Source organism: Strix aluco, chromosome 1, assembly GCF_031877795.1.
Source record: "Strix aluco isolate bStrAlu1 chromosome 1, bStrAlu1.hap1, whole genome shotgun sequence".
Classification (NCBI taxonomy): Eukaryota; Metazoa; Chordata; class Aves; order Strigiformes; family Strigidae; genus Strix; species Strix aluco.
The window spans coordinates 2,866,593-2,893,909 of record NC_133931.1 but is presented as its reverse complement, the minus strand read 5'-3'; the positions used below and the strand labels follow the sequence as shown (position 1 = coordinate 2,893,909).

The following is a 27,317-nucleotide window of genomic DNA, read 5'->3' as shown; positions in this document are numbered from 1 at the left end:
GGTGAAGAGGAGAAGAGTAAGTTACATGAGAGGAAACATATCAAGTCTTGAAGGAAGTGTTAGGACCTGAAGCCAGATCTCCTGAGCTACACTTGAGCCTCAGCAACCAACTTCAATTTTCCAACAGTTCTGAGAGAACAAAACATTTACGTGCATCTGAAAAATGACAAATTTACCATGTTGATTTTCCTGCAAATTCTTCTGGAATTAGATACTTTCTCAGGCAGACATGAAGCCTATGCATTTGTCTTGAAGACTTTATGATCCAACTTGCAACATTCAACATAACAAAGGATGCTATTTTGTCTATTTAGGAGATAAACTAAATACAGCTTAAAAAAAGGGAAAATCATTATAGTAATGTGACTGCATAGTCATCAGTTTGAGCGACTCACAGTTTCACGGTGTTCACTCTGTAGAGTTGCCCTGATTTTGCTGAAACATCGGATACCATTTTCTAGGCAGCTAGATGTTCATATTGCCTTTGAGAGCTGTACTCAGATCCAGATTTTAAGAGCCTGTTCATGACCCAGCTACATCTACACTGCAGGTAGGGGAAGAGGTTTAACAAGGTCTTCTCCTCCCAGTCTTTAGCTTCTGTGCCTATAAAGACATCAGGTTCAGTCTAGACTTGACTCAGAGAATGAACTGACACAAGGTTGGTTTGGAGAATCAGGAGGCTGAGTTCAAGTTCTAAACTAACAGGCACTGCTGAAGACTCCAATCCTACAACTGAGTATTTCACTTCATAGAATTCACACGGTCCTTTAAACTGGCCTTGAGCTGAACTTTGACTCCTAACCAAAAGTTACAATAAAAAAGTAATCCAGTGCTTCCAATGCTCTGAAGTTGAAAGAAGAAATGGAATTCGCTACAGCCATTCTTGACCTGAATGTCCCCAAAGTGTCTGAAAGCTACAGGAGAAAACAAGCACAAGAATTAAGGGAGATGATCAATTCTCTGAATCTGGTCTTACCTGAGGCACAAACAGTGGGGATTCTCAATGAGTTGTGCCTAAGAAATAAAGGCCTTTGCCGTCTTGCTCTGGCTAATTTTTCAAAGATATTAAATGCCCTGAATTCCCACAGAGTGAACAGGAAGCAAGGCCATCAGGCAGCTTGCTGGAAGGTCACAGAAAGACTGGAGAACTGGAAGGACCGGGAGGACTCAAGTGGAAGTTGCAGTGGAAACAATGCCAAATCATGACAGCAAGAATGAGAAGACTGACCAAGTATGCATGAGGGAGGCAAGGGGATGAGAAAAAAAAGATCACTTAGAATGTGTCTTACTTCTTGCTTGCTTGCTTAGAGATCTGCCTTGGAGGCTAGATTTTGAAGAGTATCAGGGCTCTGGAAATGCTTATTTATCTCTTTAACTCTTCTTTCATTTTTTAAAAAGCGCATAATTTCTTCATTTAGAAGCTAAAGAATTTTTGCAGTTGTCTAAACCTAGACTTTGCCGTACACAATTAATTCATTGTTATTATCACCATCATCTAGTTGCAGACAAGGAAAATTATACAATGTGATGAAGGAAGTGGGGTGATGGAAGAAGTAAAGGCATACAGAATAATCGGCAGAAAACAGTCAAGTGTCTTTTAAAAATATAAACAGAAGGTTAAAATCTTTGACATTAACGTCTTTGTTTCACTTTCTGCTTTCCTGGGATCTGTTATCTACAGAGAAAGGGTGTGTTACAGGAAGAAAATCATCATTTAAAATTAAGTTAAAAATTCATTTACACTTTAAAAGACACATTTTAATAGGATTAAGATACTCTGGGGGTGTTTTATTCACTAATTATTACGTGCCTTGGACACTAACTTATCTGGTAGAGTGTTTCAGTGCCAAAAGCATGTATTAATGGATTCAAGAAAAAAATCCTTGGGGTATCCTAATGTTTCATTTATAGTGACAGAGGTGTCCTCTCATCTTCACCAGAGGGCTAACTAGGACATGCAGAGGCCATTATACTGCACAATGCCAAGTAGGCTGAAAGAGACCAAATGTCTGCCCTCTGAAGACACGGGAAAACAGTGATTTAATGACATTTTTGTATTATGGTCACAGCAAGGACACTGTGTCATGGACCTAAACGCACATGAATGGACACTTAAAGCCATGCTTTGCTACGCAGATATGCATTTCAGTGGAAGATAACAAATTTACAAAATTTGAAACGTTTCCTGTTCTGTTCTGATGTGGGAGCACAGGATTAAGAGGAGACACAGCAATACAGCAACCAGCTCTTCAAATTATATTTGTCCATGTAATACCACAGTTGTATCACAAATACGCTTGATCTTGGCCTGTGTCAACTTTATTAGTCATCCCCACTTGTTGGTCCTGGTATCTGTAAATAACAGGCCTTCCCCAAATAATCTGGATAGTGCAATTCTGCTCAGTCATCTCTTACAAAAGCCGGCTATTCATGTGTTTAAATAGATAATGGTCTAGACACAGATGTTTTTCTCTAAACAAAGTAGTGGCTTAAGTTAATTTCAGAGCTGCTGAAGGCAATTACGTGAATTTGTATCCTTAATATTTTTCAAGAAAATCCAACCACGGCTACTGAATGAGTGAGTAAATCAGGAAACAACAGGATGCAGGGGGACTGAAATTTCCTTCCAGACATAAAAATGGCTCCATAGTAACATTAAATATAGTCACCATGACTTGCTATTGGGGCATGTATGGTGGCTGGCTGTGTTAACAAATTAAAAGTGATTTTGTGTTTGTTGATGGTACAGAGCCCCTCATTTCTGGTTAAACAAATCCTAGATTTGAAAGTGTGAAGAAATCTAATGACTTTTAATACTTCTGATTGAAAACTGTAGGTAGCTTGGTTTATCAGTGGTCTTCATTCCCTTTTGAGTTGTGCTTATTGCCATGTCTGACAAAATATTTTTATTTATAGCCAGAAAAGATATGATGGAGGGCACTCACTGAGCCTCCACAGATAAAGTTCCTTTTGACAACACACTGGAAGGGGCCATAACTCCCTATACAGGCATTTCCGCATTAAATTTGATTTAGTGGTAAATTTTATGCCCTGTGAATCTCTGTGTAATTTTCTGTTGGATTTCCTTTCATAAATTGTTAATTGGATGTGTTTGAAGTTGCTCTTTTGTTGAAATTTGCCCGTGGCAGATTTTTGTCAAGATGTATCTATAAACCAAAGTCTGCCTGTGAAAAAAATGATAGGAGAGAAAAAGTTGAGTATATCTGATATGTTCAGTAGTTCTTTTAAAATTAAATTCTTAGGACTGAGAGTCATACTATGCTGTTATTCATCATATCTGAAAAATTATGCCCAGGCACAACATTTTTTCTGTTGGATAAAATCTTTTCACTAGGATAAAATCATTGCTGCTTACAACTACATTTTTTTATCAGATTTATTCTACCAATGGGGAGATGCTATATGCAGCTGCTGATAGAGAAAAGGGGAAGAAAAAAAAAAAAAAAAGGTTTTATCTGGATGGTGACAACTTCTGCCAGTACCTGTACTTTACTGGCAGTAAAATCTTTGCATCAGAAGGTGCATGTCTGAGAGCCCTCCAAAGATGACCCCCTCCCAGCCCTGCGCCTGCCTCACTCCCCATTTGTATATTAGAAGGGCAGAAGAGGAGTGTTAACACACACAATTTCTTCTCCTTGTACATGGCAATATCACAAGTTTTACAACCCATGTCACATAAAATTACCAAGCAAGGGACTGAAATGACCTCTCTTCTAGTTCCTATATGGTCTTTATTCCACCCAGAAGCAGAAATCTAACATGTACCCCACCTACTACAACATCAACCAGCCTTTTGAGTTCATCTTCAGAGAGTTAGGGAATGTCCTGTAGCAGTAAGATGTGTGCTGGTACCATCTCAGTTCTGTAGCTCCCTTTCACATCTCTAAATTTAACAATGTCCTTTCTGATTGCTCATTACAGGATTGTTCCCTTATCAGAAATTAAGGACACGAAAAGTTGACTGGAGATGGATGAGAAATGGCTCTTACTGCCATGAAATGTTTAGTGATTTCAAAGGAAAATTTCTCTTCCACAACTCATCAAAACCTGAAGATATAAAGAAAAATTATACAACAGAGAGGAAGAGGGAGACACACATACACTCCCTCCAGCTCAGGTTAGTTACAAGTCAGATAATTAAGGTGCCCAGTGACAGCTGCAATAAGATGGGCCTCTCACAGTCTTTTCAAAAATAACTGTAAAAGTTGATGTAAATAATTAAGATTTATTGCATCTGGATTTACAGACTATCCACCAGATGAATGACACACTACAGGGACAGGAGGATGAAGGGCTGAGGAAGACATTCACACACTTTTACCTTCACCTTTGGCATGAAGGTAGTTGAAAAGGAGACTTAATTGAGCTCAGTGCCTGAAATTAGACAACGTGAACCCATTTCTACACCATGTCCATCCACTCCAACTTCAACCAGGAGAAAAGGGTTTCATTTCTGACTGTGTGTGAAAACATGGGAAACAGATACTAATGGAGTATCTTAGGATAGATATGACAGAGCTGTTTGTACTATCAAAGTGGGGAAGGTGGGTCTCCTAAATGGACCGAAAATCTAACTCTGGAGAATAAGAAGGAACACAGGTTCCTTCTTTTCTGACTACTCCTCCATTCACATGCATGTTTCAAGCAGTTGGAGATGTCCTCATCATCACTTGGCTGTAAGACACTTGAGACTGCCTTTGATATGCACAGCACAGTTCATGAATTCACAGAATCACAGAATCATTCAGGTTGGAAAAGACCCTTGGGATCATCGAGTCCAACCATCAGCCCTACTCTACAAAGTTCTCCCCTACCCCACATCCCCCAACATCTCATCCAAACGACCCTTAAACACATCCAGGGATGGTGACTCCACCACCTCCCTGGGCAGCCTATTCCACTGTCTGACCACTCTTTCTGTGAAAAATTTTTTCCTAATTTCCAGTCTGAATCTCCCCTGTTGGAGTTTAAAGCCATTCCCTCTTGTTCTGTCACCAATCACCTGTGAGAAGAGACCAGCACCAACCTCTCTACAATGTCCTTTCAGGTAGTTGTAGAGAGTGATGAGGTCTCCCCTCAGCCTTCTCTTCTTCAAATTAAACAGTCCCAGCTCCTTCAATCGCTCCTCACAGGATTTATTCTCCAGGCCCTTCCCCAGCCTCGTTACCCTCCTCTGCACTCGCTCCAGCACCTCGAGATCTCTCTCATATTGAGGTGCATTCATTGTTACCTTCAAGTTTATATGAGCACAGGTAAAAGAAGCCTCACTCACATAAGCTAATTTTGTATTACATACTGCAGGTTGTTCCAAGGAAATCTTCTGCAACCATGAAAATAGATTATTTTAGAGGTCTTACATGACTCAGGTAGTAAACCAAGCAAGGTTGCTCTGTCTTCTCCAATCTCCAGAAGCCTCTGCACCTCTAGCAGGGATATGGCCAGCTCAAGCAGTAATCAGCACACCTCCCACACCTCCTCCAAGCTATCACATCTCCTTGGGTAACATTTTGGCTCTGGTTTTCAAACAAAATGCAAATGCAGAGATGTTTATCTCTTGCTTTATAGTATGTATAGACATATAAACAGCCAGGCTACACTTTATGAGGTTATCCTATTCTCACTAGCATCCAGGCTTAGAGATTCACATTTTATTGCATGTAGAATAATGAGGCCAGAGTGCCTACATTAAAGATCAATAAAATACTTTACATGGAGGGCCACTGTGCAGAATACTGCTGTAGTTACGCTGCCTGCCTGTGCCTGACACATTTTTAATAGCACGTTGGCACTGCAAGCTGTCCGGGACAAAAATGGCACAGAGCAGCCAGTTTGGCCTGCCTATCTACAATGCACAGCTAGGTTACGAAGACAGATAAATCGGATTAGATGATCTTTCTCAAACCATCCTTCCAAAACAACTAACCTTGCAGACTCAATGAGATTTAGAGCTGTATCTCGCCAAGCGAAAGCCCAAAGCAATTACAGGTAGAAAGGCCTCAGGCAGGCACAGAACAAGCAGCCTGGGACTTCTAAATCTTTTAGAGGAGTGAAATAGTGATATTACAACTTTGCATTATCTTTCACACAGAAGATCGCAGCAGTGATTGGTAATCTGAGCTCTGTTATCTTATGAGAGGCGCTTCCCACAACAACGGGGGAAAAAAATGCAATCACAAATTAACCATCGCTTGCTCTTCCTTTTCACTCAAACATGGGCACTTTAAAACTACTGTAACCAGGGCAACTTTTAAGTGGGATATTTTCAACCCTTCCTGCATGCATCACTAACATGGGCAAATACAGAAATGTGTTCAGTTATGTAAATTTGATTACTCTGCACCAATGTAGCATGAGAAAAACCAGCATGGGGAAATTAGCATAAAGGGAAGGGTTGAAGTGTATTTTTATTTAAATTAACTAGAATCTCTCATGTGTTTCTGTCTTCACTCTTGATCAAGTTGTTTACTTTTGAATTACGTGAACCTGAAATTGAGCAAGAAAATCACTATTTCTACCAGCTTACTGCTATGGAATCTGCAAGAAATTACTAATTTTAGGGAAAATGTAATAGCAGAAACTGTTTTGCTAGTTCGCTTTTCAGCATTTATAAATCTAATCGTTCAAGCCTCTGCAGTTATGAAGACTAAGAAAATCCACTTACTTTCCTGGAACTAGAATAGACTTAGTAACAGAGTACCTAGTTCATACCTCCTACTGCTTTCTTCTTCTTTATTTTCCTTCAAGACTTTATTACTTCACCAAATTCATTCTGAGCAATCATGACCTCATCACCTAGGGCTGCTCTAGTTCAGAGTCGATCTTACTGTACTCAGGGTGAGAGAATTAAATGACATGTCTGTGGTAGAAGAAGAAAAAGAAAATAAGCCAGGGGCCTCAGATTTAGCTCTCTGATAATCGACATGCTTTTAAGAAGCACAGCATATTTTCACCCCAAGGTGAAGACCAAATTTAGGAGGAATGGCCTGATATTTATCTCATGGATATCATCAGCTTCTAGGGCAAACTTCAGTCTATAGTGAGGGCTACATTTTGTCATGTATTTTCACCATGCATCATTTTTACAGTTGCCCCATAAGGGAAGGAAGGGGCAGTTTGTCCTGTTCCTTTTCTGTTGATTTGGCAACTTTATCTACCATGCAAACAGATGGTCCCATGGCAATGAGAGTAAAATAGAACAGCAACAGTGAAGACAGGTATAAATTTCCCCTCTCTGTAATCTAACATCTTTTTATTTTCAAACCCAGTTCATGGAATGACTTAAGTCTGATTACACACGTCTACACCCATCCTTCTCAAAGCCAACTGCCAGCGCTAGCACTACCTTCAGGTGGCATCTCTATACATGCAAAGCAAGTGGATAAACATTTCTTTAAGATTGTCACGAAGGAGAGAATTCACCAGTATTTTTATAGCATCGCGTCACATTGCTAAAGCTGTTCCTGCCCTCTTCTAGTTGTCTGAATTATATTCTCATAATTCTCCCTCTCTGCACAACTCTGCTGCTGGCACTGTGTTTTGGTTGTCACTACTCTCTGAGAGCGGTACTGTATGTCGTTCCTGGATCCTGATGCTAGAAGAAAACTCCCCTGCTCGCAGCTCCCTTGCTGAACATTTGAAGCACCCAGAGTTTGTGTAAATGGACCACACTTGCAGGAACTCTCAGACACATCAAGACTGTCTAGAAAGGACTGTGTTGTCTCTGCCTCCCGACGTATGTGCGGCACAGCTGGTGAGCAGGTTCCTGCTAGAGAGGCAAACAAGAAGGATAATGAGACACTGGCTCACTCGTTAACACCCATCTAGTGAAAAAAAAAAAAAAGTGAGAAGTTTTTTTCTGGGTTCACAGGGAGGCAAGAGCCAAATGGAGCTTGGTTTTCTGCAGCAGAGACAACCCCCAGCATGGGCACTGTGCCACTTTGTAGTGTGGAGCAGTGGAATAGCAGGAAGATGCTGGAAATAAAAAGTATGTCTTTTTCTTTCAAGGAATTGACTGCTTTTGTATCTTGTATTTTGCTTTTGGAATGCTCAGCCACTTTTTTTTCAGAAGCATGGTTGACTCCCACAAAGCCTCTTTGGCATTAATCTTTTAATCTCTTTTAATTATTGGCCTTTGGAAGGGTTTCAGTGGACTGACTGCTCAGTGTCCAAGCAAATGTTCACAGCCTGGGCTTGAGGAACACTCTCATTTAGTGACTGCTCTACAAAATACCTGCCCATTTTACAGCCCCTGCACTGTCTGCATTCACAATACTTCAGCTACTACCCAAAAGCCTGATCCCAAATTAAGGCAAAAAACAGAGGCAGCTTTTCATCACCCATCTGGAGGAGCTTTGCTGAGTCTTGTCAGGGTAGGTGGTCAGTTGATGAGGTTGGGATGGAGAAACAAAACAAGGTTCCTGCCTCTTTGTGAGAGTGCATTCCACCTTTGTGGGAGAGGAGGAGAAGAGTGGTGGCTGAGCATTGAGCAGCAGTATGGGACAACACCCATTCACCAACTCACAACTTCTGGCACCATCTACAGAAGAGCTCCATCTCAAAAAATGCCAACATTGTACTGAGAAAATGCTAAAACGTATATTGGATTTCCACATGAGGCATCAGGACATAAATGGTCTGTCTTCTATAGCAAAGGATGCTCAGCCCTTTGGTCCAGTTCACGGCAAATTTTTTTCAGAACTAACTCAGAACTGTCTCAGGAAGGTCATCACAGGCTGGTAACCTGAAAACATAAAGTCAAAGTGATTTACTCAAAACAATCAAGCAAAAAAGTCAGAGCCAGGCAGACTCTATCTGAGTAATTAATTGGTGACTCCTGTGAGGCTTCTCCACCTGAGAAAGCAACCTCTCAATAGAGAGGAAATCAAGTCAGTGGAGTCAAGGGCAGGATTAGACCCATAAGAAATAGCCACTCCAAGCAAGTGTTGAAGTCAGCAGCACACACTGCATGGCATGACGTCAGCAGAGAAACCAAACAGATCAAACCCAGAAGTTGGGAAGTTCAACAAGAAAGTGTCTTTGACAGACCTTTCACATGTGCACAGCAGTGATAGGAGAAGAGGCAACAAAAGTTCATGCTTCCTCAATGCCATGTAAACCTTTTTTTTTTTTTTTTTTAAATTTACCTGTAAATATAGATCAATAAAGCCTATTGATCCAAGTCTGATTGCAGGCAGCTGGTTGTTAGGTATTACACTAATATTATACACAACCCCTTAATTGTTCTTCTTTAGGACATTTTTGGTTTCATTTAAAATACAAAAGTAATAAAAATGTTAAAAAAATACAAAATGACAGACACTTGCAGTGAAACAAGAGACACCAACTGGATTGAAATGAAAATATTAGAAATCTAATTTGGGACTATCTAACAGGGTGTCATGGGTCAGTGACACGATCTGTGGTCAGCCTCTGGTGATCCCATTCGCAACGGCCAGACAGCATGGGAAAGGGCTCACCCTTGGCTTCTCTTTTCCACAGATTCAATGAAAACTTTCTATCTCTAGGGAGATCTAATTAAACTGATCTTTTTGACCAAAACTGACCAGAACTGAAGCTGTCATAAGAATCTTAAATAAAATGAGATTTAGGAAAGCAAAGACACCATGAAGATGATGAAGTAATCATTAACAAAGACTAGATAATTATGTTTGGCAACTTCCCAAAACAGGTAGTACTGAAGATTCACCTGACTTTTTTCTAGGGTCTCTTTTTAGATTGTTTACCAAAGCATAAATCCAGGCAAGTGATCCTGGTATGTAGTTTTTGTGAAAGCCCCTTATCCCACATCAGTTATACATGTAGGTGACCTTAAAAACAGGTGGATGGATATTTCTCCACTGGTTTTGTTAGAGATGGACTTGGGAGCAATCATAACTCCCATCCTGTTAGGAAAGCCATGAAGACAATCCCAACACAGCTTGGCTGGGTTGTGTTTTCAGCCAGCTCAGCTGGATCTGGAAGAGCACATCTGTCTATGCTTACTATAGAGGTTCTGCTGTTCCTCTTGAGTCACGAAAATAACCAAGGCCAGGAAAGCACAGTCTTTATGGGCTTTTCCTTAAACTTAGAAAACAAAATAGGGCTTTAGCAAGACCAAGCAGCTTTTTTCCAATGTTATTTGCTGTTTCTGTGTACTGCAATAAATAATTGCTTAGGGAGCAAGTTTCTTGGTCTCTTTTAAGCGACATATCTGCTCGAGGTAACAAGGGGTGTGCTGAAAGTGTATAACCAAAGAAACAGAAATTCCTTTTCTTATCTCTCTATGCTTCCTACCAAACTTTTTTTTTTTTTTTTTTCCCTCCAAACACGGTATGTTCCAGCTCATGTGACACAATCATCCAATTGGCAATGCCAGGAGGAAAGGGAGATCCTCGGAAATTAGCATTTGATTCTAGTGTTGTATTCTTAAGTGTATAATTATGGCAAAGCACTGCACAGCAGAGCCTAGTTAGACATGGGCTTTTGCAATCAAAAGGTCTGTAGCATTTGTTCCTAAAGACATACATTCAGTGAAACAGAGATCACATTTTCAACTAAATTGGTGAAATGGCTGTTGTCCCTCTAAGAGTGCTTCTTCTAAAGTCCAGAAACATCAATAGGAACTTACCTCCTACCTGTTCTAGACACACCCATGCAGAAGGGGATGAGTCTGGTTCTTCCTCCTGACCAGCAATAGTCCCTGTCTAACATAGTCTAATCTCCTAGCATGCAAATAACCTTAAAAAAAAAATAGGTTCAATTGAAGGGAATTAAATGCCTGCCCTGATTTCTGTGTGCTGTGACAGCAAGGGATGACATGGATTGGAGGACACTGTTTTAGTGGAAATATTTAACAACTAGTCAGCTTTATTTCGAGGCTGTGAACTTCAATCTCAAGAAAAACAAAGAGTGATGATTTGAATTTCAAGTCAAATGAAGTCAGGATATTTACTGCTTTAAAGAAAAACATAACAGCAGCAAGAAAATTATATTCTTCTTCAGGAATGGTGATATAGTTATTGCAGATCTAGACAATGTCTCAAGAAAGAGAAACTAAAGATAAGTAAATTTAGTCACAGATGCATATTTGTGACCAAAATGCTTGAAAAGTTAAATAATGAAAATGGGAAGTGTAAACATTGCTAAAGGGAACAAAATCTTGTTTCTGAATGAGTTTGTCCAGGGAGAATGAAATAGGAAGAATTTGGGAGTTTGCTAATTTATCCTGTATGAGTTCTTTATAGGGCAAGACAAAGTGAATTTAACCTTCCCAACAGTGACAAGAAATAGGAAGTGCCAGCAAAAGAAAGCAATGCAGACCAGCTTTATTATCCTCCTGTGCTCCATGCTGTCTCTGTGATATACATTTACAGAGATGTTAACCTTTCTTTAGCTCAAGTGTTCAGCCCCATACTGCACGATTAGCATACAGGCTTGGTGAAGGCTTTCATGAGGATTGAAAAGCTACCTAAACTGTTTGCAAAATAAAACATTCAAGGAAAGGATTAAGATAAAAAATGCTAAAAGGTTTTCAGCTCAGCACCTCTGGAATGTGACATGTAACAAAATTGTCCAAAACCTGTGCATTTTTCCAGTTACAGCTACCACCAGGGCAATGTCTTAACTGTGACAGAGGCAGGAGAGGCCACAGATAAATATTCAGATAATTTCTACCACACATTTTTATTGGACTATTATTATTATTTATTTTACTTATGTTTTCACTGTGCTATTGACTTTCCAAACTGATGAGGCATTAATCATCCACACAACTGTTCTTTATTAGCTTGAGCACTTAGCCTACATGCTTCTTTCCTAACATCAGGCCATTCTGACTTCTATCATTTAACTTGGTGAATAATTCACCTGGTCTTCATTTGTATTTTCACCTTGAAGGTATTTATAGACTGTAATCATGTCTCTATTGATACTTTCTTCCAGACTACTTAATTTAGCTCCCTCATTTTCTCATCTGATGTTTATAGACTATACACCTCATGTTACTTTACTTGCCCTGTTCGTATTCTCTTTTATTCTGTCTGTATATACCAATATCCTTCCCAAGCCATAAACTCCAAGACTTCATTGCTTGTGCCATAAAAATACATTTCTGTTAGAAACTTTCACCCCAAACCAGGAGAAATTTTATCACGTGTTAAAGTCTACTCTGAAAACTGCTGCATGGGGCTTTGGTTGGTGGGTTGATTGGTTGCCTCTCATGATTTTCCTAACAACTATTTGACCTAGTCTCAAAGGACTCAAATCTGGACATTTTCCATTCCTACAGTAATAAAGGAGAACTGAACTCATTCCGAAAGGCAAGGATATACTCAGTGAATTAAAATCATATTTCACTCCCCAAAATAGACCTCTGGCTCCAAAACCACCCTGGATTAGGGTCTTCTGAGTGGAAAGGTGACAGCTTTCTGCTATTCCTTTGAAGACTAGATCACACCTCAAGTTTCATAATATCTCATGAAATAACTACTTATTGCTCAGCATGGTCACTTCTTTTACTTACTCTTTTTGCAAATCAGGACCTACAGCCTCAGCAATGAACTGCTCCAGCAGCACATGTGTGCATGCCTTGGTGCAAGTATTTTCTATACGTAACGTATTGTTCCTTGGTGCTCCTTTGTGTGTGTGGAGATGAGATTTTTATCACATAACCTAAGACTTCACACTGCCCAAGAAGCTCCTCACTAACACATATGGATGTGCACATAGGTGCAGGCACACACCCATTAGCACTGTCCCCTCTCCCTGTCCAGGGAGCCATGAATGTTTGGGGGAGAAAGGGACTACAGCGAACCACAGGAAACATGTTTGAAGGGAATTTTTTCCTTCTGCTCCCTGTCTACTCAAAACAGTGAAGAGGGCTTCTCCAGCAAGTAATTCAACCCAATAAAGTTATGCCCTTGCTTCAATTTTTTTTTTTTTTCCTTTTCTCCACTGCCTTTCTAAGAAGCTATGAACTGTTAATAGAGCCAAGGAGCTATGTGCTATTAACAGAGTTACCTAAAGTTAGGTGCCAGTTTGTCCCGTCAGATATCAAGTGTCCCATTCAGACAAAGCGGGATAAATTAAGCAGATGCTGGTTCAGAACTGGAGGTACAGATGTGTAAGTGGGATCCCTCTTAACACTAATTTGAGATGTTTGCACAGTAGATATCTTCATTTGAATTCATCAGCCAAATTGAACTGCTAGAAATCCACCTCACCAAGTTTTACATACTGGAAGCACTGACCTCCAAGCTCCTTATTAAGACTCCCATTATATTCAGTGGAGACATGGTCAATAAAGTCAATGGAGATAAGAGCTCTATTCTCCAGATTAAAAAGATTGACAGCTACTTAACATGAGATTCTGTTGTAGACTATAAAAGGAGCCTTGAATGTCAGGCTCAGAAGTAGAGACCTACACTCCACATGCCCAGATGTGGCCAAGGAAGACTATGCAAAAAAAAAGAGAAACAAAACAAAACAAGAAACCCCACCAAAACCCCCACAGACTATGTACTGTTTTGTTTTGTTTTGTTTTGTTTTTCCTAGAGAACAATCCATCCTACTTATCTCAGATGAGTACACTAAGATATGTTTATTTCTCACAACTGACTGTAGAAAGTCTTATTGCCTTCAAAGGTAGAAACCTACGCTGTGGAATCTACACTGAAGTCATCTACCTGGACTTGTGCAAAGCATTTGACACTGTTCCACATGACATCCTTGTCTCTGAATTGGAGAGACATGGATTTGATGGATGGACCACTCGGTCGATAAGGAATTGACTGGATGGTCGCACTCAAAAGAGTTGTGGTCAACAGCTCAATGTCCAAGTGCAGAGCAGTGACCAGTGGCATTCCTCAGGGGTCTGTATTGGGACCATCACTGTTTAACATCTTTGTCAGTGACATGGACAGTGGGATTGAGTGCACCCTCAGCAAGTTTGCTGATGACACCAAGCTGTGTGGTGCGGTCGACACACTGGAGGGAAGGGATGTGTCATCCAGAGGGACCTGGACAGGCTGGAGAAGTGGGACCATGCAAAACTCATGTAGTTCAACAAGGCCAAGTGCAAGGTCCTGCACATGGGTTGGGGCAATCCCAAGCACAAATACAGGCTGGACAAGGAGTGGATTGAGAGCAGCCCTGCAGAGAAGGACTAGAGGGTATTAGTGGATGGAAAACTGACTATGAGCTGGCAAAGTGTGCTTGTAGCTCAGAAAGCCAACCGTGTCCTGGGCTGCATCAAGAGCAGTGTGGCCAGCAGGTCGAGGGAGGGGATTCTCCCCCTCTGCTCTGCTCTTGTGAGACCCCATCTGCGGTGCTGTGTCCAGCTCTGGGGGCACCAACATTAGAAGCACTTCGACCTGCTCAAGCGGGTCCAAAGGAGGCCACAAAGATGATGAGGGGCTGGAGCACCTCCCCTGTGAGGACAGGCTGAGAGAGTTGGCATTGTTCAGCCTGGAGAAGGCTCTGGGGAGACCTTATAATGGCCTTCCAATACTTAAAGGGGGCTACAGGAAAGATGGGGAAGGGACTCTTTATCAGGGAGTGTAGGGATAGGACGAGGGGTAATGGCTTTAAACTGAAAGAGGGTAGACTTACATTATATATTAGGAGGAAATTCTTCCCTGTGAGGGTGATGAGACACTGGCACAGGTTGCCCAGAGAAGCTGTGGCTGCCCCCTCCCTGGCAGTGTTCAAGGCCAGGTTGGACGGGGCTTTGAGCAACCTGGGCTAGTGGAAGGTGTCCCTGCCCATGGCAGAGAGGTTGGAACTAGATGGTCTTTAAGGTTCTTTCCAACCCAAACTGTTCTGTGATTCTATAAATATTTAACAGAGATTCCTTTGTTATGCATGGTTTGAGATCCCACTAGATTTATCTGGTACCACTTGAGGACAATGAAGCAAGACAGCTCTGGGGTAGTGCCCTAGAACCTGCCTGGATTCCCTTTTCATGGAGATATCCTGTCTTGCCCCACATGGCACATTTAAGAGTAGAAAACCTGTCTGCAGTTATCTGGTCAGCATAATGAAGAAGTGATAAAACCACCGTTTTACTGTTGTGTGGTTTATTTATTCATGACCTTCTATATCACCACACAGAAGGCTAAACCATATGAAATCTGACTTTCTTTTGACAAGTTCCCTCCAGCTGCTGAGATCTGGAGGCAACCAGCATCTCCCTCACAGACCAGGTCCTTAATAGACTTAATAATACCATGAGGTTATGAAGTGATCTAAGCTATATATTCACACTGTATGAGATCACACTGTATCAAAACTTTGATAGGTGACTCTGCTATTTGCTCATCCTTAAGGAGCAATGACCCGAACATTAGCATGTCTAGTAAATTGTTCTAATGTGTGGTGAAAGGGGACTAATGGATACAGTAATTGATTGTTTGATGGATAGCTGGGGAGCCCTTTGATTATGAGTTTTTGCTACGGTCCAAGACATTTTCATTCTCCAGTTAACCCAGAGCTGATTGCTCGCATGAATTATCTCCTTCTCTGCCTACAAATATCATTCTCTTAATAAATATTTCATTAGAAACAAACCAGTGATGGGGAGAGAGGAGAAAGCAGAGGCTCAATGCTGTGTGTTTTGAAGACATTATGGAGTCTACAGAACAGACACAGAGATTATCCATGAAATGTGCTCAGGTCAGACAAGAGGTCTTTGCTTCTCCGGGATTTAGTGCTCAGAACAATGCAAAAGGCAGGAAGAAGACTGAAGGTCAATTTAAGTCAATCAAGGAAGGCCCAATATGGACCAAGAAGGATGTACTGCAGTGGGGAAGCCACTGTGTAAAAGTTGTCTTCCTCATAAATTGCACTTTTCTCTCTCCCATGCTTCAAGCTGAGATTTGATGTTACAACAAGGAGAGACCCTGGCCAAGGAAAAGAATATCAGCAAGAAAACAGACTTACAGTTCCTGGGATTTAGTTGCTAAGGGTTGAATTTTGATCCTATTGAAGCTTATGGAAAAATTTTCATGGATATCAATGGGGTCTTTTTTGATCCTTTGCCTTCCCATGATGACTCCTCAAAAGTTATTTACCACCTCTATTTAGCTTTATGCTGTTTAACTATTTATTCAAAACACCTGTACTGAACCTGTTTGTTTCATTTCATCTGGTTACGTTTTAGCATGATATTCAACTGTACTTCTGCGTTACAAAGGTTGTTACTTGTCTCTCCCTGTTCTCCTAAAGGACAGTGTAGAAACCAGCCAGAAACAGACTGTTTTGACATTCAAACTCCCAATCCTGGATCAACCCTGTTTCATATCCCTTCGAATTTTCAAATATGAAGAGAGCGATATTTGCAGATAACTCTTTGGGCCTCCACAGGCTCCACTGAGGAGAGGAACTTCATAAACTAAGCTTGAGCCATAAGTAGTTTGATACAACATAGAAAGGAGTCACTACACAGGCTAATCCCAATTCACTTCAGCGTCACACACTTAATATGCCGAAAACTGCTGCAGTTTTTAAATTCCCTTTCATTGAAAAACTGTTGATGAGAAAAATACATAATGCTCCCTATTACTCTCCACTCTGTGTACATCCCCTGGGCATGGAGACACTCTTATCTTGTTTTCTTAGCTGTTCCTTGAGCATATTTATATTGTTAGTCTCACAATAGGTATCATTATGTCAAGAAGCACAATTTAAACATTAATAGTATGGTTATGGGCAGAAATGCAACTGATCATATCACATGCTATAAAAGGGGTACATGTAAAGGAAATGGCTTCAATGCTCTTTGCTCTCAATTCTTTGCCAAAACATCTACATAGGGGAATGGCATGAGCAAAAGACGAGGGAGAAGGAGAGACAGTGACAGAGGAAGAGGGACAACTAATGAAAAAGAACTGCAGGAACTAACAAGAGTGAATGAAGAACACAGAAGATGCTCAGAAAGGGGGAGAATGGGATGAAGAGGAAACAAAGCATGGAAAGAAAGCCAAAGGTAGATCCAGGATGCTTCCGAAATGCACAGATCTCCCACTCAGGTAAGACAGGGTCTGAGATAGAACGATCTTCAGATCTTCCTCACAGGAAATGAAACCCCCAGTAGTGCTGACATATTTCACATGCAAGGATAGGAGAAGAAAGGCAGAGAATGTTTCCAAAACCACTGTAGCCATTAGGGAAGCATATGCATTACTGTTGTTGCTCTGTAGTTACCATATGCAAGCCAACTATTGCAGAGTAAAGTCCACAGTGGTTGAGCAGCAAATCCCATTAAATAGACAGAAATCTCTGTCTCTCTGTCTTCTCCCGGAGAAGTATTTGCCACTAATTTCTGAAGATAGAACATCCTGCACACCTTCTAGATAGGAAACTTTCTTGCCACAGGGGACTTCTAGTAATAGAGTTAAAAAAATAGGTAAAAGAAAAGCATGGGAAAAAACTCTCTTTGCAGATAAATACTAAACTATCAATCTGAGATTAGAGCAAGTGAGGAAATTGTTGGCACAGTTGATATTGGACACATATTTTCTATACCAAATTGTGGAAGCTGAGTCCGTAAGATCACTGCATATTTTATCATAATCGTTAGGCTGCACACTGACTTTCTCTATGGAAAGCACTCTATGAACCACTGACACTGCCTGCTGAGGGAGGTGACACTTTCCATCAGCAGAGAAGCATCGATCTGGATCAGCATTTTAAAGTCCCTGATGCGTTTACATTACCTTTCTGCTGGAGTCTTTCTACTTGCTTCCACTGCCCATGCTTTTACCCCTGCTGCTGCTTAGCTCAAACACAGCTGCACTAATATGCCAAAGGCCCATATCTAATACATACCTTTTCCATCTATTTTCAGCTCTCATTTGGCAAGCAGAAGGTGATGAGACCAGTCTGATCATAACTAAGAGACAAGCCCTTGAGGTATGTCCTAGGCCAGTCTCCCAAGGATGTTGTCACGTGCTTTAATTTTGTACCACCCAAAAGTCTCAGCAACTTTTCCAAGAGGAGTCATGTTAGTTCAGCTGTCCTGGATAAGTGTCATCATTTGTAACACCATCCTGCTGACCAAAACATTTCTATTGGATTGTAGTGACAATAGTGGTATTCCTCTCCTCCAGCCTCACCCTGTCATGCGGCGGCAGTGCCCAGTCCAGCACTCCTTGGAAAATGTTGACTTTCTCAGTATGAAATGTGAGCCCTTCCACCCTGACTTATTCTAAATATGCCTAGTAGGTCTCATGAGTAACATACCTACACAAAGAGATCTCAGAAAATGTACAGACTGTTCAGGAACGTAAATTTTGACTGAACGAGTGATGAATAAAATGCAAAGCAACATCCTCAGATTTTGGGCAAAGAATATATAATCATTCAGTGGTGTTTGCGAAACATGTCAGGCTCTGTCAGGAAGAAAGGTTATAAATAAATGTGAGGTAGATACTTTAATAATGCTATTTCATATACATGTAATAATGAACTTTAATTATTTCTTTGGGTTTCTTTCTTCTTATACTGTAGCAGATGAGTCAAGCCCAGATGTGTAATGAGACTGATACTGGCATCACAGCATTTTTTTCAGAGGTGGGTGAAAGAGCTCTACGGATCAGCTGTTAAGTCATTTCTTCTCCTGTGGGATTTCCTTCATGCATCTCACCCAGAATTTAATTCCCCCACATATGGCATGAGTGAATCATAGTGCAAGGAATTTTCCTGATGGAAAAGATTTTGCAGACAAGTGGTCTTCTCACATCATTTGTCCTGAAATGAAGCCAAAGTCATAGTCAGTGGAGCAATCTGCCAAGAGGAACCAGTTGCCATGGTATGTAAGGAAGTTCGTGTATAACTTTGCATTCAGAAAATGCTAATTTAGAGCTTATAAGTAACTTTATCACTAAATATTTGCACCAGGGAACAAGGAGATTGATTTGTTTCCTGCTGTGATGTTGGGAATTAACAGAGGCTATCCAAAAGAAAGCTCAGAGATGTTAAATGTAATGATGTTGGATAAATATGAAATACCTCACTCATTCCTTGGCTCTTCAGTAGAAACTCAGGGAAATGAACAGAGCAATGTGCCACATCTCTCTTTTTGCAAAATTCCTTCCTGTCAATGTCTACATCACTTCCATGAAGAAGTTACATGAGATGAATCTCACTGAAATACTTTAATTCTCCCTTCCATCTTTCCTGTCTGTAAGCAAGGCCAATGACAACACCGTACTGAAAGCAACAGGATATGTTCCTCAAATCCCCACACCATGAAGACGCCATGGCCCAGTTCCTCTACTCTCATAGACAGGAGCTTTCACACTCACTGAAGGGCTACCCAAAAGTATCTGATCTAACTTGTCAGGTCTACTCCCAACCCCATACCTAATACTGCAGTGTTGAACAGGGGATAAACAAACCCATGAAACACATAAATGCTCCAGACTCCTTGTGTGTCAAAAGTCCTTGCATTTGACAGCTACTCAACCTATTCTTCTTTGTACACTCCTCCAGACCCAGCAATCTCCATTTCCTTCTGAGCATTATGAAAGACAAAACAAAACAAACACACCATGCACACAACCCCCAAGACAAAACAAAGCAGATAACTCATGGCATGGGTTACTCTGGGAACACTTACTGTTTACAACAGTGACAAAGGCAAATCTGCTGAGCTCAGTATAACTTGCTGCATGACCTACAATCTCCATCCTACCTCTGCCTTTTCTGTAAAATAAGGATGGGATCTTCACCCTATAAAGTTGAAACATCTTAGTTTCCAAAGTGCTTGAGATCTGCAGGGACATCTACTAAAATTCAGCATTAGATAGTTTTCCAACTCATCTCCCTCTAGTTCATATCAAGTCTTATATACAAGCACCTATTCATAAACAAAGAAGTCTAAAAGAGCATTACCAAATAACGCCACAAACCTCCATAACACACTTCTTTAAACCTGTCCTTTTTTAGGTGGCCAGTTTATCTTCTGTAACATTTTCCAGCCTCTTACACCTGGGAAGGGGAAGAAGCACCACTGGTGAGCTGTGAGATTCAAGAGGGCAGAAGGGAATAGTCAAGAAGGCAAAAGGGATGTTGTGTGAACTCAGGTCTCTACAGGGGGCCAGTGCTTGTAGGCTTGGAAGCAACAAGCAGTGTTAGGAGGAGAAAAATGTTTTGTAATGTTGGACATCATCAAGTTCAGAATAAAATGCATCTCAAAATAAGCAGGATTGGTGTAGGACGAGAACACAGATGACATCCCACATGCAAAGAATGCACCTTTGTAAAATGAGAGGTATGAGGGACAAAACATATAAAAACAAAAGAAAAAAATGCAGATCCCAAACTCAACATTTTTAAATGAAAAATGTGGTTCTCTGTAAAGAAAAAGTACTTTTCCCCTCTACTTTTCCACAAAACCCTCCCTCATGCCCCACTTTTTCCCAGCCTGGGACTGTCTGGCAGCTCTGCCCAGGCAGGCAGGCAGGTGTCCAACACGTGAACGCCACTTGGCATCACCATTACCTGTACTCACACAGATAAGCTGAGGTTTCTTTATAATGTGAATCATTTTGAACCTGTTAAACTCTTATACAGCGGGTTAGCACTACACTACCCCATGCTGCACCCGGTGATATGTCACCATGTCTCCCTCTCCCATGTGTTAGACACACACTCATGGCCCTGCCAGACTCTACTGGAGCCTAAGCAAGATGCACACTGATGGGCAAGGCTTACTCTCACCTTTAGGGTGCCCAAATGATGTGAACGGTGGAGAGGGAGGACCTGCACAGCCCTCTGAACTCCACCACAGGTGAGCACCAGACTAGCTGAGATTAAAACTGTCAAACTCCCTGATGCTGATGTGACCTAAAGCTAAAATTGCTTCTCCTTAGGAACCTGAGAAATTATCTATGTACACACACAAACGCATTAATATTTACTTATTTCAACCCCGTTTAATATTTATGTTCTACCTGGAACAGAGAACATGTAGCAGGTGGTTACTCACAGCATTTTTCCAACATCTAGTAAGCAGGGACTGTCTTCAATAGGAGCATAAAACATCCTATTCCACCCCTACACTGACAGATTTTATCCTAATCTCAATGATATTAATTGACAGAAAGCATCGATGGTTCATCAAGCTTTCTCCACTGTCATTCTCATCTGAGTGCTATAAAACAAGGCTCCTGTACCCAACTGAGTCCTATGCCAGCAGATGGCACTCCGAAGTGTGCAGCATCCACAGCTTCCCTCGCCCCATCCCCAGCAATTGCTGGAAAAGGGTTTTTTTTTTGTGCCCAGCTCTTCACTGGTGCTTTTAATCATGCTTGAATATAGGGGTCAGCGAAGTAGCTCGCACAACACGACCATCAAACTTCCCAGTCCTCAGCTTCCAGAAGAGGTCAATATGTCCTGCTGCACACAAAAGCCACATTCCCACTCTCTTTCCTTAAATCACCTAACCAATCACAAACCACTGGGCAAGAAAGGGAGAAAACACCTTCCTCACTCACCAGAAATTGGTTGTGCTTGCAAGCAGATACTTTGATTACTTATTTTTGTTTGTTGGTTTTGGTTTTTTTTTTAGAGCAATCATCTCTGTTTTGCAGCATGCCACTACTAATCTCTTCATAGAAACTTACTCCCCACACTTTTCTGGGGAAAAGGGAAGGGGAAGGGGAGGGAAGGGAAGGCAAAATCCTTCTTAAAGCAAGGAACAATGCAGATCAAGAGATTCAGTTGTATCAACTGTAATATTGAGTTAAGGTTCTAGGAGCCATCTCGATAGTTTTATTTCATACAGGATCTTACAGTCAGAGTGAAGGTAGAAAATAAAATACTGAAGCTTTTCATTTTATCCAAGTGAGGTATGCAAACCACAACTCACAACAGCTCCAGGGCTTGCAGAGATTGGAAGCAAGATCTTCAGCTTTGCCGTATGACGAACTGAGTACATGGAAATAAGCCTTTTTTGTCCTACTTCCAGACAGTTTCTCCGTGCAGAAGCATAGCCTCTACAGGTTTCTCCATGCCTTGGTCTCTGTGTCAAGGAGGACCTTGGGAACATCCTGTCTGTGGTGCGAGTTTTGATTTGGGAAGTTGCACAAACAGGGGCAGAAGGTCAGCTTCCCTTTGCTCAGTACCCCTTGACAGTGTTGCAGTACAACCCTTTTCACAGCATTCTGACGCAGCATGTGTAAATAGATAAAGAAATAAAAAGTGTAATAGTTTTCTTTCATCATAGGAAATACTGCATTTGTGTACAATATCTGAATGATCCGTGTAGGAAAATGAACCATAAGGAAAACCTTCTTTGCTCTACCACTCCCGGCTCCCTTCCAGCCTCTGGAGAAGACAATTACTCAAGGTCAGCACAGAGAGACAAGAGATGAGACTGAGACCTCAGCTGATTTAGGGAGCAGGGAAAAAGTCCTCTTGCACCAAACCCATTTGATGCACGGATTGTCGAGCGACCAACTGCCTAATGCTCATCCCAGCGTACCGGATGGTAACGCAGCTTTAATTAAAGTGGGATTAATGAAGGCGATACTGCAAAGCGCTACTGTGTTTTACTGCAGGGGAAACAGTAAGATGCATTCTTGTCATCTTGCTGCTGAAATGACAAATTGCCCGTTTGAACACCCGCAAGAGCAGAATACCCGTGATAAGTTGGCTGCATCACTTCCCCCAAGATTCATCCACAGTTTACAGGCATGAAGAGGCACATGGGCGATGCTAAGCAGGTACCAGCCATGCAATGTTGATTTGCTCCTGACAGTAGCAGTGATGAGTAATGCTCATGGCTCAGTTTTTTTATTCATAGAAATCACAGAATATCTCAAGTTGGAGGGGACCTGTAAGGATCATCGAGTCCAACTCCCATTTCACTCACATCTATGAGTATCAGAGCATGTCCTGGCAATTTTTGGCAGGGTTTGCCCATGCCACATGTTGTGGATCACCACTTCCTTTCAGATTTGGGACAGTCAGACATAACTGAAGAAGTCTTTTAAACTTAAGGGAATTATTTGCTACACAGGCACCTTCTTAAATTGAGAACTTTGTGAGAGTTATAAGGGAGAAACACCATCTGTGTTTAGGTGAACACATTTATCTTATTTATCACACAGACTATTGCTATCAGCTCAAAAATAACTATTTGAAGCATCATCTGCAGCACATGCCTTATCTTACAGATCCTGGTGTACTTTATAAAGAAACCATATATAAATTACCCCTCTGATATATGTCCAGCTTTATGATCTAACTCCAAAGGTATTTGAGCATCCTGTGTTATTATTAAAAGTGAAGATAAAACTCCATAACAAACTGAAACATCAGTGGAAGTTTAATTTGGAAAAATAACACAAACTTGGATTACAGTTTTCAGCTGAGCACCAGAACTAAGTATCAGAACAAAGAATCCAAATTATAAGCCCAGTGCTGTGTTTCCTTGTGTTTGCAGTCAATCAGGAATAATTGTGATCAATTGAAAGAGTCTGAGATAGCAAGTCTGTCTTACCATGACAGGTCAATTTTGGGGCTGGTATGTGCAATAGCTGGAGCATCACTTAGCATTTCACAGATGATATACAGTTTAGGGGAGGTAACAGCACTGCCCTCTACATAGGAGTGAAAGGGGCTAAATATATTTGAATTATATGGTGGATATAACATTGGTTATTGAGACCCTGAAAACAAATCAGATGGATCCCTAGAAAGGTCACTAAATATTATTTTTGCCTTCACCCTGGTGAATCAAGGGTTAACCTATTTCTAAATACATTTTTTTTCCATGGGAGAATACCATTGCCGTTCACATTTAATCATGTGATAAATGCAGCCATCAAAGTGGGTTTAGAAGAATACAATTTCCTTCCTTTCAATAATCCATCTCCACAGGGGGGTTTAAATGTATTAAATAACACTGCATTCACTTTGGAGCAAGGTGACACACTCAGTAAGGTTTCACATTTGTTTCTCCAGTTGCTGCATGATCTTTGCCAGAGCAAAAGTCAATTTAGACTCTTGCAATGCAACTTCTACAAGATGAGACTGAAGGAGGGGAGGTGCATGAGGTCGCATGAGCATCCCCATCGCACCAGCAGAAACCACTTCCACTTGCAGTGGGCAAAAACACTCACTTATTACCTCATCAGGCTCCTGTACAGGAAAAAAAATAGCAATATATAGGGGAGAAAAGCCCGTAGAGTGAACAAAATTGCAGCTTGCAGACTGATGTAGAGGTTCATTTTTTATAATTATGCTACTGCATCGTGGACATACATGTCCTGCAGACCCAGCCTATGTTTCATCAGGTCTGGGATCTTGGCCTGCATTTGCTCTCCTCTTACACTGCTGTCAGCACAGGTCTGACAGTGCTGCCAAAGGTGACCCTTGCTGCCCAGAAAAGCTGCATGCAAGGACAAAGCTCTCTGACCAAGGTGACTATCCATCCAACTGGCCACAACTGTCACTTTCTATTTCTATTTCTACATTTATTTCTATTTCTACATTTATTTCTATTTCTATTTCTATTTCTATTTCTATTTCTATTTCTATTTCTATTTCTATTTCTATTTCTATTTCTATTTCTATTCCTATTTCTATTTCTATTTAGTTATAGTTACGTTTATACTTTTATATTTATATTTATGCTTATATTTATACTTATGCTTATATTTATACTTATATTTGTGTAGATATACAGATATATCTACAGATACACACATCCATGTCAGCAGTGCTGACCGGGACCATGCAGCAATGTGCTGCCCACACTCACTGTGCAAAAAGCAGTGCTCATGAGAAAACAGGAGCCAGCATTCCCTGAAACCACGGCCAGATCTTCACAGGCACAGAGATCCCCTCCTTGAATGACCCTGATTTGGCATGAAGACATAGGTATTTGCAACATCCTTTAAATTGAACAGCTCGGAGGAGGAAGGAGCGCTGCAACTACACAGGCAATTATCACAAGAAATGGGAAAAGATATTTGCAGAGCTTCCACTGGCTATGGAAGAATAATAATGGGGGTACCAGTTGAGTTGTGTTATCTGTCCAAGCCTCTGGGCACAATATAGATTTGCTCTCTGCAGGAGTACTCTCTCCTATTAATAAGGCACATTCATGCCAGAGTTTCATCCTCTGACCTCAAATCCCTCCGTGCAACCCCTGTGTCACCATTCCCCAGGCACAGACCTTCCAGCAGGGTCCTCACTGGTGTGGGGTGGGGGAAAGCGGTCCCAGGATTTGGGAGCATAAAAGCAAGTGCTTGCAGAGCTGGGTGGTGAGGCTGGCTCACTCCAGACAAAACAACCCTTCGGTTTGTGAGACAGCTCCGGCAGTGACTCAGAGCTGGGGAAGAGGAGAGCGGCACCAGCGTGGTGTGTGAAGCCAGTGAGCTGCTGTGGAGGAGGCTTCATACAAAAGAAACCGTTCCCCTGCCTTCATCCTCTGCCCACATAAGCCTCTGTCCTTTCTCCCTCAAACAAAAGGGGAAGTAAAAAAAGAAAAACCCCCAAAGAAACAAACAAATAAAAATCCCTCAACCAACCAGAAAACTCAGCTAATGTATACAAAATCCTTTGCTTGGGTGCTCATACAGGCAGCTGCAGCTTCTAGCTACATCAGCAGGCATGGGCAAGTAAAGTGGGCTTATCCCATGACAGGGCACTTGATGGGGCATTGCTAAGGAAAATCCACAATGCTCAAGCTGTTTGGGCAGTTTAGGAAATGGCAAGTTCCCCCCAAACCTGGTTATACAGATTTGGTCTTTATATAGATTTGGTCTTTTCTTATTTTTCTCCTTTAGTAGAATAAGGGGCTATAAGTTATTGGAAACTCATGCCTCCAGCCTTTGCAAATTACCTCCTTTAAATATATAGTAGGATTCTGGGGGTTTTCTACATGTTTTTATATGCAACACTGAAGCCCTGAGCCCTCCTGTTGCCCCATAAAACCTGCGTGCAGCCACAAGCAGCACGAGGAACACGGGTGTTTTCCCAAGGGCTGCAGTGAAGGTTTCATTGCCCTTAAGGACAGAGGATTCTTCATTTTAACTCTTACAGTTGCAAAGTGCTGCATCCCTGACACATCAGGAAGGGAGTTTAACGGTTAGTTAGTGAAGTACTATGCCTATAAAGCCCACTGGCAATTTTTTTCAAGATCATGAGCATGCTGAGCAGAAAAGAGCTTTCTCTCTCAGACCCACTGGAAGCAGTGCAAGGACAGTACTTTGGGCCATTCAGAATAGATTCCATCTCCCTTGGGAATATAGGGAGCAAATAAAGAAAATCAGGTATGACTCTATTTCCATCCACTTATTATCAGAATCTATTTCCCTACCCCAAACAGGCATAAAAAGAAAAAAAAAAAAAAAATTGTCTTAGGAAAATTGCTTTAATGACCGTCTTACAAAACCCCACAAAACAAACAAAAGCCCACACTTAAATAAAGTCAAGAAAAAATAGCCATGTGATTTAAATGCTCCGTATTGACAGCCCTAGGAACAGGGGAGTGGGCTGATTAGAATATGGCTTTTAATGGATGCACAGTCATTTAAAACAAAGTTGACATTATTGAAATAACGCTTTTTACAGAAGTAGCTGCATACCAAATGACCTTGAAAAGACACAACAATTACTACTACACATGCAAGATACATTATCACCAAAACTAAGGCTTGATTTCCTAAGATACACCAGCTAGACTGGAACATTAGGAACTGGGATGAGTTCTAAGATAAGATGTTAGAGTCAATAAGATAAATGAGTAAATAAAAAGCTCCATTTGTTGGGGCAAAAGCTGTATTTTGATTGTGAGAAATTCAGTTTTGCATTTCAGAAAAATACACCCCACAACCTCTTGAAAATGTTGAAGCCAGTTTCAGATTAAGCTGTGGACTTCCAGCACGAAGAGCATCTACTGCATTAAAAACTCATCGTTAATTATCATTCAAAATAGCCTGTTGGTGTTTGCTTAGCCTGCGAGATCCTCATGGTGGCACAATCTAATAGCTGTGCTTATACAGCATCTACCATGATACGGACCCTGTAAAAATAGAAGCCCAAATAACTAGAGTCATTACACACACACATACATATATGCAGTTTATGCAGATATTACTGCCAAAAAATTATTCTCCCATAAAGACAAGGATCGGATCTTGCTGTCCCAAAATGAGAATTTTACTCTAATCACATAAAAAGAACAACTTCATAAATGCAGGAAGAAAGAGAGAAATGATGCTTCGTGTGAGAAGGAAGTCCATTTAAAGCACGAATAAATTGATGCTGTCAGGAGAAAAAAGCTT

At 41.1% G+C, this 27,317-nt stretch overlaps 1 protein-coding gene across 9 annotated transcripts in view; it reads right to left on the bottom strand.

The window, feature by feature from the left end:
* Positions 1-27,317, bottom strand: part of TSNARE1 (t-SNARE domain containing 1) — a 508,113-nt gene that overhangs the window by 238,986 nt on the left and 241,810 nt on the right. The gene's annotated exons all lie outside the window — the stretch shown is intronic.